Source organism: Papaver somniferum, chromosome 8, assembly GCF_003573695.1.
Source record: "Papaver somniferum cultivar HN1 chromosome 8, ASM357369v1, whole genome shotgun sequence".
In the NCBI taxonomy this organism is placed as follows: domain Eukaryota; kingdom Viridiplantae; phylum Streptophyta; class Magnoliopsida; order Ranunculales; family Papaveraceae; genus Papaver; species Papaver somniferum.
In genome coordinates, this window is record NC_039365.1 from 67,456,499 (window position 1) to 67,467,700 (window position 11,202).

Below are 11,202 nucleotides of genomic sequence, written 5' to 3' on the forward strand. Positions count from 1 at the left end.
AGTTGGAACTAGTGAAATCAGTAAACCCGAGAATGCAATCCCTGAGAATGTTGAAAAGAACTCTCCACCGGTGAAAAGAAGAATGTAAGTGATTTCTAAACTCAAACCATTATAGTTTTGTGTTTTTTGATTGTTATATTAGATTAGAGATCGAAAATGATGATTTTCAGAGTTTTTAGTCGGTAGGGTTTTTTGAAAAATAGGATGACAGCCTTAGGATGTAAGTATTAGTCGGCATGGTCGTAACATGAATATCATGCCGACTTTTGATAATAGACATATAGACTGTGAAACATTAATCAGGGCCGGCATGGTGATCAATAACCAACCCTGCCGACTTTTCTCTAGTCGGTATTTTCTTAAAATTGTACCGTTCTGACTTTACGTCACAGAAACTTGATTTTCCCTACATTAATAGTCGGCATTTTCCTTGAATAGGACCCTATCGAATGTTTTTTAGTCGGCGTGGTAGATGATTACAACCCGCCGACTAAGTATTATTCGGAAGTTTTTATATTATAGACCTTGTCGACTAGGTGACCAGAACCATGTTTCAATGGGTATAATTTTCATATCTTTTATTTGTGTATTGTTTAGGTTCCCAGAGGGAAATATAGAAGATATCGCTTGTCTTGTTAGCAATGCAGCAGAGCTATTAGAATTTATTGAAAAGATTTATCCTTCTTTAGAAGATCCTAGTAATGAAACTGAAGAGAAATGCCATGTAAGAAAGTTACTTATGATGGGTAAGAAAGATCCTGAAGAATTTCTAAGGTTTATGAACAGTCCCAGCAATCCCCTCAACTATGAAGAATGCACATCATCAGAGGAGGAAGAAGAGGAGCTTGATCCAAGAACTTTTTTCAAGGCATCTGACTTTTCTGGAGTGAACCCCTATTACAATGAGGCTAGTGACTACATAGGTCCAGTGAAGGGAAAAGCAAAAGCTAATACTGGTGAAAAAGCTAGTGATGTGGAGGAAGATAACAACAATGAGAAGGATCCATGAAACTCTTAAACTTATTATGTTTGCGTTATTATGTTTCACTTGGTTTAGAAACTTATATTGTGGTTTGAACTCTTATATTATGTTTTAAACTCTTAGATTGTGGTTTTAGACTTGTTAAACTTATGTTAATTTTCATTTTCACTTGCTTTAGAACTTATTCTTTTTTCTGCAGGTTTAAACAATATTATAGTTGTAATAAGTCAGTATGGTTTGAAAGCTCGACCTTGCCGACCATCCCAGGCTTTATGCTACAGTGCTGTCAGGGATAGGTAGTCGGCATGGTTTGAAATGCTCGACCTTGCCGACTTACTGTAACATGTTAATGTTAGTAGTATAAAAATAATACTTTATAGGTACAAAGTACAATCCATTTAATGCTCAACGGCTAGAATTTTCAAAATCAAGACATTAAGTACGTTGTTATTATACAAGCACTCTCAACTTCATCTTCAACCTTGCATAAAGAATGGAAGTTTCAAGTGCAACACAACCAAATAATTGTAGTCTTTGTACACTAAGTGTTCATTTTGCAAATGATTGTCTCTTTGAAGGAAGAAAATGCACTATTGATGGTTGTAAGGGATTTTTATTTCTCATGAAAGCTGCAATAGGAGATGTATGTCAGCCGTATACTTCAAAATAGATGAGCGCCTAGCTCCGTATGAAGATGAAGTTGTTAAAATCAACCATCTACCATGAACAGATCCATGTTGCGACGGTAAGATGAAGCTAATTACCTCTCCTAAAATATTGTGTACCGGAAAAAGATATTATTCTTGTCCCAAATGTGTTAGGGTTAAGTTTTTAAGGTTTGTATGCTCTAATTAAGTTTTTAAGGTTTGTATGCTCTAATTAAGTTTTTAAGATTTTAAAGTTTTTAACAATCATTGAATTCGAATTTAATCGACACTATACAAAATTCAAAGCGTGTCGACGGTTGAACAATCGACACTTAACAGATTATTAAGCTTGCCGACGGACGTACAGTCGACAGTTTATTTATATAATACAATGTCGACTATAATGTGAAGAACATCCAGGAACAACATTTTTTTCTTTCTCTTTTGGTCGGCAAGGTGGTCCTCATAAAACCCGCCAATTACTAATTACTCGGCATTGTAGGAGGGCAATGACCTTGCGGACTGTCCCAACCCTTTTTCCTGTGTTGTCATGCATGTACAGTCGGCAACCTGACGAAATAATAACCTGCCGACCCTGTGACGGTCGGCAAGGTCGTGTGATAAATACAATGCCTACCAAAGGAGTTAACACCAAAAAAAACCTCATCCATTTCATTCATTTGTAGTAATCCAAAGTACATTACACAAAACACGAATGCGATTACAAAAGTACTCCAAAAAGATTCCTTATTTTCTAATCATAATCACTCATCACTCAAATCTACCGGAGGGAGTTCATTCAAATCTATGGGACATCCCTAGACTCATCTAGAGCATTCCAAAGGTGCATGTTGTCCTCATAAAGTTTCACTCATTCCTTGCTCTTGTTGTTTATGAACTTCTCCCAAAAACTAAACCTACAAAGATGAGGTAATGGACATTCCTTGTTGAGTTGTAGACCAATAAAATGATTTTTATCCACCAAAGCCATAACAATTCTTCTATGTATTTCGGTGCAAATGCTACACATAGTCCTTTACCAAAAAAAAATATATTACGCATGACCACGTATCCGCCAATAGATGGCCACACTCCGGCATCCTCATCCAATGCTCCCATTTAATCGGTGCATTTCCCTCTGGGCCTTTAACACTAGTAAGCAATTCCTTTAAATTGCTTCTTTTTCCATCGAACCTTCTAGCATCATTGAGATATAAAACTCCTTGTCTTTTTCTAGCCGGGCAGCCATCCTCTTTCTTATGTGTTGACATTGGGTGAGATTCTCATCAATCGCTCCACCTAGGTGTCCCAACTGTTGCGAGGCAACGTGAAACCCACAATTTCCATCCTTTGGGACGTCGTCGGTACCAAGAACGAACTCTTTAATAATTTCAGGGAGTTGTACACGATACTCTTCCAATACCGGTTTTACTACCTTCTTCGGACGACCTCTTTTATTCACAACATCTCCTTCACTTGCTTGACTCTCAAGAGGTGGAGTGTTATTTGGATTTAGGTTTTACACCGTTGGTGTTTGTTTATTTCCTCGGACAATCTCTTTTATTTTTAGCCGGATCCTCTTTGTATTGCGCCTCGGTATAATCATGTCTGAATGGATCGCATTTTGTACTCAAATACTCTTTAATTTGTTCCCTTTCTTCCGCCCTTGTCGTTGTGGTAGGTGGTCTACCCGTTGGATCTTGTTTCGTCGGTTCTTGAAGTTATTCCATAAAAGGGTAAACAATCGGCATCAACTTGTGCTTCATAGTTTATTTGTCCAACCTATTCAATGTGGGGTACTTGTCGAGGATTATTCTCCCAAGTTCCATATCGCCAAACTCTTCACCGGGATATCCTCTTGGAGCCAGGATGAAAGATAATTGCTTCCAATAAGGATCAATATCTTCAATCAGAATGGGAGTTTTATACCTACCAAGCATATGATGATATGGAAGTACGATAACCTTCATTATCCTGCACTTACAAGGAGTGCTCGGGTCATCATACTTTTGATACAACTTGAGATGTTTCATCATAAAACGTATTTCCCAATGCGAGACGTTGCAGTGTATACCAACAAGCAACCAATTATCCTCCTTAAACTCCTTCAACTTTCGGTACCTACTTTCTTCGAATTTCTTTCTTATCTTGTTGATATCATTATTCGTGTACTCATGGATAGCATGTTGCACCGTCACAATCCCATTTTAATTCGTGAATAGTAGACATTTTAGTCTCCCATGAGATTGCTCTACCATACTTGTGGACTCAAGTTTGAAATGTTTATAGCCGTAAGTAAAAGCATACACAAACCTCTCTTTGTGTGGCGTCAACCATTGTCTATTGCAATATGCCACTACTTTGGGGTAATTAGCGCCCCAATCATCCTCGAACTCCTTCAAGTTTATCTCATATCTTGCCACACTCATCGACCAAACCAACTTATCCCACACTTTCATGAATAACCCAAACTTGATCTCACCTTCTTTCCGTTCTTCGTCTTCTTTATTTTTCTCTTTCTCTCATTCCTCTTTAGTTAGTTTACTAAGACGTTCATCTTCCTCCTTTTCACGTTTAGTACCTTTCTTTACCTTTGGATTTTGGATATGATTTCTACAATTCTTTCCAAGATTGCATTGTATATGCCAAGTGCAAAGAAATTTTTGTGCATTGGGAAAAATTATCCTCACGACGTTCACTTGCTCATTGTCGGTCACTACAACCCAGGGAGTCTCGTCTTCGTGGTAGATAAGCTTCAAAGTTTCCAATGCACAAATATATCTATCATCCTTCTCACGATCCATAAAACACCATGTCATCGTGAACGATTGCTTACCCGGGGTTTGTCCTACAATGTTCAACAAAGGAATGTTGTACCTATTCGTCTTATAAGTACAATCCATGAACAAAACTTGGTAAAAGCACTAGGCCAATTGAATCATATCGGGATGCGCAATAAAAAGACGATCCACCTTCCCCTCCGATGGATGACTCATGGTGTCTCAACGTGTAGTTGTATTTGTGTGCCAACCATTGTGATTCTTCCATTACCTTTCTTCCATCCCATTCAATTCTTTTGATAGTTGCTTTGGCCGCATAAATTGTAGTCAATGAAGAAAGGTTATTATTGTCATCCTTCTTGAAATTACTAAGGAGCTTGCTTGGTTTAATTCCCCAACTTGTCTTACTTGTTCGAGCTCGTGCGGTTTTGACTTGGAAACTTGGGAGTGCCCAACAAGACTTTCCGGATCTTTATGGTTATACCAACCAATATCAACTCTATTCATTCTCCACATGTTATCGGTGTCTTTGTTACTCCAAAAAATAATCTTGAATGGGCATCCACACTTCTTTGAATTCGTCTTGTATATCCTAGTCATCTTCTTATCATACACATAACCCTTTCTGTTGTGACTTGCATCTGGCAACCCACTACACTCGCATACCATTTCAAACCGCAAATCTTTTTGTTGGGTGTTTTTCATTAGAACGCATATCTTCTCTTTTTCTTTCTCAATAACCCACTTGACTGCGTCGTCTTTTTCCTTCCATTCCAAATCATTAGCATAATGTGCGGAAGTATCAAAACCCCTAACACTGTGAGCTTGAGGCTGATCCGTCATCGGTACCAATGCAATCTACAAAACATCACAAGTTAGTTGATATGTACTACAATAGTCGGCAAGGTCGATATATAAAACAACAACGACTAAAGAAGATCCGGCATGGTCGAAGAATAATACAATGCCGACTAAACTATAGTCGGAAGGGTCGACGTAATCCCAACACTGCCGGCTTAAACATTTTCAAATCACGTCTCCTGTGTTGCAAAAATCTTATAGTCGGCAGGGTTCAAATTTTCGACCTAACCGACTAAACACTGCTCATGAAAAGTCGGGGCATTTGGTAATATATACCATGCCGACGCTTACAGTCGGCAGGGTCGATAATCGTCGACCTCGCCGATACTTCGCAGCAAAAAGTGAAGAAAAAAAAAGAAGCAAAATCGATCATTTACATGGAAAAATCACAATCTTCACCACATAAGTTCTGTACCTGATTACTTGCGGCTCCCTTTTCTTCCTCTTGATCATTAGATTCTACGTTTGACTCAAGACATTCATCACTTCCATACCCATCTTGAGTTTGAGGAAAATAAAAGTGAGCATCATGCATATAATCCATTTGATCATGATTTGGTAGATCGTTATACAAGTACTCATCTGTAGGAGGAAAATTAGAAGACTCCCTCACTTCAAAATCAGGATTAGAATCACTTATCTCACCCATATCACAAATTTCTCAAAAACCCTAACTCCTCCCCCCCTCCCAAAAAAAAAACTTCATGTACTACTTCATACTCACTCTCACTCTCAATATTTCCAAACCCACTCATATAAATCAACTAACTAATCTGATCATATCAATTAAATTAATGTTAATCATTACGGGGGCAATTTAACCATTTTGAAAATACAAGGTTAAAGTATGGCTTCTTTTACTTCAAAATAACCATTTTTATCTCATTAGGTATACTCTAATTCATCAGGGTATACCGCAATTTGGCCAGGTTTTTTATTGCTCTTTTCCCTTTTGTATGTTAGCTGACCCAAATGCACATTACATTGGAGAACCCCTAGCAGTAGGAGAACCTGCTTTCTAGATTTACCGATAAAAAAAAAATCCACTTTCTAGTTTGACGGGATTCCTTCTTGAAGAAACATTTATCATGTCTTGGCTGGACAACGAAACACATTCTAGATAAATTCCACCTACTGGTCATATGGTTCTAAATAATCGATTGTTAAACCATTATCAACAATTACTGTTAGAAAAGAAGGGAAATGAAAAACAAACTGTGAACACAAAGATCTGGTATCATCTGAGTATTCACAAATAATGCGCGCAGACTCATGACAATACAGTAAATAAGCTGCGCATGAGGGGAATGGATAGGCTATGTCGAATCCTTGACTCAGAGTTCTAATATTCTTCCTCGTCTCATCAACTACAATCATTGTTCTTGGCTCATACAATAAGATAAATAGTGGATGAAATATAAAGTGTACGAACATGATACACCATAAGTATTGAATTGAACATATAAATTATAAATGCATGAATATAGATGAAACGATTAACTTATATGATTCATCACTCAGCTCTCTGTCTCCGGGATTGGGTTTTTCATTATATGTGTGAGGGTTACAGAAATAGTCGAATGACTTTGAGACCAATATAAGCCTGCGTAGCAGGAGGAATTTCACTTACACTTTCTCTATCTCTCTGTCTCTCTCCTATTCTCTTCTCAATGTTTTCCGCCCCCCTTCACTTGGGAGAGAGGGGTATTTATAGGGTGGTTACGTGGGGTCCACTTCTGAAGCCCGTTATAACCTTATCCTCTTGTGTCTTGTGCCGCTTACGCAGAGGTCTTCGTGTTCTCGGTTATCTCTGCGTGTTCCGTTTGAATATGCAGTGCTATCTGCGCTTCCTCCACAGGCTGACTGACCGACACGTATGCTGTTTGAGGGTATTTAATGCGGGTAGTTGAGATGTCTATCCGCGGTAGACAGCTGTCCTCTGCCCCTGTCTTGTCTGCGTCAGTCTGACTATCCCCAGCCGTAGATCTTAGATCTTTCTGGGGATAGGATAAAGTGACTCTTGGGTTATCCTCCAGTGCTTCGCAGTGTTCTAGTGTTTCTGTCTCCTCGATCCTCTACCGTTGGATCTGGTGGGTGGCGACGCTATCTTGACAAGGCGCGTCTCTTGGCTGTCCACGTACGATATCATATCTTGATGCTCTCGGCCGCATGTCCTCCACGTGTGTCTTTGTGGACACGTGGCGGAAGATGAAATGTGTACCTACAATTTGCCCCTTTTCATCCTACTGGGCGGTTAGTCGAAGTGGGAATAAAAAACGTGTTACTCTCTTCATCTTCTCTTTATTATTTTCCTAGATTTTAGGGCACGTTCCCCACTGTTTGCAATAACTTCTTCTTGGGTAGTGGGGCGGTTTTATTTCTCTTTGTATATATATATATGAGAAGGAATATGAAAATTATTTAGTCATAAATTTCATTCCTTCTCTTTCCTCAAAACTTTTATTTTTTGTTCTCTGCTTTTGTTTCCTTGTTATTAATTGTTGCTGCTGCTACTGTTGTTTTTGTTTTTGTTGCTGCTGTTGTTGTTGTTCCTCGAAGCTTTTCTGCTGTTGTTGTTGTTGTTCCTCGAAGCTTTCTGCTGCTGCTGTTGTTCGTCGAGGCTTTTTTCACGACCCTGATTTTTCCTTTATAGGTAAGTGGTTCTACTGTGTTTGATTATCTTTTGAAAAATATATTCGTTTTCTGTTGTTGCTATATGCGTTTGTGATGAAGAACATATATATAGATGTGTGTATGATTGCCCATGTTCGTCATTACAAACAGTAATGATATCTTCCTTCGTGCATGCTTGCCCCTATTTGTTATTTCCCCTTTTTATTTAGGTTTTGTTCTTATTTTCCATCTGGTTCATGATTATGAAGAACTTGATGAAATTGGGTTTTTTTATTTTCATTTTGTCTCCGCGGAAATCTGAAACTTGTTTGTGTACTACGCAGACATGGCTGACCATCCGCGGGTTTCTTATCAAACTCCACCGCCTAGTCCGCGTAGGGATCCTGATGTTTCTCCGCCTGGTGGAGGTTCGTCTAAATCTTCCCAAGGTGATGCCCGCGTTCATAGGGTTTCGTCTTCTTCTGGTCAGAGGCACTTAACTTCTAAGAGGGGTGAGTCGCATAGAGGGAATACGCAGAAGGGGGACCGGCCAAAAGAGGCTCCTGGCTCCCGGTATGCTGTTTCTCGTCCCTTAGTTAATCCGCGTGATGATCCTAAGAGAACGCGAGATGTCCTACCTCTTCGGTTAGTGGCGCCTCCTTCCGCGTCTCATCAACATCCTCTACCTCCCCCTCCAGTGTCTCAACCCAAGGAGAGGTCTTCGAAAGAAGTGGTTTCGAAGACTGATGTATCTAAGGTTCATCCTAAGAGGAAAGCTTCCGAGAGAAACCCTTCGAAGGGTTCTGCGCCTGATCCCGTGGAGAAGGAAGATATTTCTCAGGAAATACGTAGCGTCGTTGTTGGGGAGAAGAAAGTGACCTTCAAACATATTGATATGGAGGTTTTCAAGGAAAAGCATGGTCTTCAGCTATTCGATGTTCGCTTTTACGCCGCGGATGATGATATTACTTATGAGATGATATCGACATATAAGTTTGATGAATTTCATCTGCTGACCACGGTGGGGGCCTTTGAAGCGGGTCTTATGTTGCCTTTGTACAAGTCTGAGGATTCTTTTTATTATGATGTGCTGGCTGGTCGAGAGGGTTCTTCGAAGAACACACACTGTCGCTCTATTTCCCAACTTCATGGGAATTATCTTCGTGCACTGAGGGAGTGTTATCTTTGGAGCAAAGGAGAGACAATGATAACTCTTTATTTTCCCAATCCTGAGGAAAAGGAGTGGTATACGCCTGAGAATTTTAACAAGTCTTTCGGTGACTATGTTAACAGTAGGAATCGTAAACCGTGGAGTGTGAGTCTTCGGAATATTTCCGCCCCTCGTGGTGAGATCCGCCTTCTGAGTGAAGTAAGTGGTGCTAAGGTGAAGTACGTCCCGGGTACAGATAATTCTACTAACAAACTGGTGTTTCCTACTCGTGAGCGGATCAAGCGTGATCATGACTATGAATGGCACGCAACTGTATTGAGGTTGTTTGTCCCTGGGATTGGGGGTGGGTTCCAGGTCTGCAAGGATGGCGTCCTACCGTAGATAGCCAGATACGTGCGGCTCCTCCTGCTCGTTATGGGAATTTCCGTCCTTGGCATTTGAATTTTGAGGGCATGAATTTCCAATATGCCCTCGATGTTGTTGATGGAGATGACGAAGAGAGTTCTGATGCTGATCATCAGGCGAAGAATGTTGCGGTTGTTAAGGTAAGATTTCCATATGCCTTGTCCTTTAGTTGAGGCAGTTTTAATTCTTTTCAAAGTCAGGGATTTTTATTCTTGTGCCTTGTCTTTTTAGGCGACGAAGAAAAGGAGGATAAATCCCAAGCAGTCCACCACCGCAACAATCGAGGAGGCGGAGGTTTACGAAGAAGTTAACAGTCCTGTGACTGAGCTTAGAGAGGATGAAGATATGTCTGATATGGAAGAGCGTATTGATACATCCCCTCCATGTCATGATGATGAAGAATTTTTTGAAGGGAATACTACCGCTAGTGGCAGCGGTATTGGTGGTGAAATTAATCCCGCAGGTTGTCATGATACTGGTGCCGAAGCTAATCTTGTGGGTTGCAGTGATGCTGATGATGATAACACTGGCCTTGGTGATGAGGGTGTTGGTGGTGAAATTCCTGCTATGTCTCAGGAGTTTTCCTTTGGTTGGATTTATTCTGCGGAGGATAGTTTTGACATAAACGCTGCCCTGGGCCTGGCTTCTGAGTTCAACCTGCTTTCCCCAAACGATGATTGGGATGTGCTTGGTAATCCTAACAAGGCGGACGGAAAGGGCAAGGGAGTCGTGGATGCTAGTGATGTTCCATAGGGGACCGGTGCTAGAGACCTTCCAGATTTGGATGCGGGAGTAGCCTCGAATTCTTCGGGTGCTAAATTCACGGACATGGGTAAGGCCTCGGTTGGGTCTTCTGGAGATGATTTTCCTCAGTCACTGATCCTTGAGGGTGATGATGCCATCTTGGTTTAAAAAGAATAACTTGATGTTCGTACCCAATCCAGCTCCTGTGGTGGAAGGTGAGAAGAAATCTGATGCCTATACCCGTAATATGATGCAATTGTCTCCCGAGGACCAGGTTGCAGAAGCGTGGGATAAGAATCTTCGGGCCCTGGAGGCTGCTCTAGTAGTCGATGATCCCTCGATTGTTGCTGATATGATGGTGTTGGCTGATGGGTATCAGTATGGATTTCCCCAACATCGGATGTTAGAGGTGAGTTCTCTTATCATTTTGCCTGGTATCAATTTTTATCAATTTTTAGAGTCAGGATGTTCTAATCTTCTGATTCGCAGATGATGAGTAGTGAGCATTGCAATCACATGTTGTACCAGTTTTTTAAGGCCAAATCCCTTAAGTTGGAGGCTAAGCTTCGTCTTCGGGAAGAGGAGCTTACTGCGGCTGAGACTGTCATTGCTGATAGGGATAGGGAGATATGTGAGTTGAAGAGTCTCCTCAAGACTAAGGAGAAACAAGGCAAGGAGGAGGAGAAGCTTCACATGGATCTTGCTATGGATCGTAGTGAGTTGGAGGAGGCCAAGAAGAATTCTTTGGCTGTTACAGGTTTGATTATCTGTTCTCTTCCTTGTTGTTGTCCTTTACTGTAATTAGTGTTCTGTCTGAGTCTCCCTCCCCCACCCTATCTTCAGTGGGTGGAGTTCCTGAGTTAGTATGGCTTCGGAAAGAGCGGCAGCGTCAGAAATCTCGCATCGCAGAGTTGGTAGAGAAGATAAAGAGCGAGGCTGATAAGTGGAATGCTCGTGCCGATGAACATAATGCTCTGGCAGAGGAGTGGCAGGTCATAC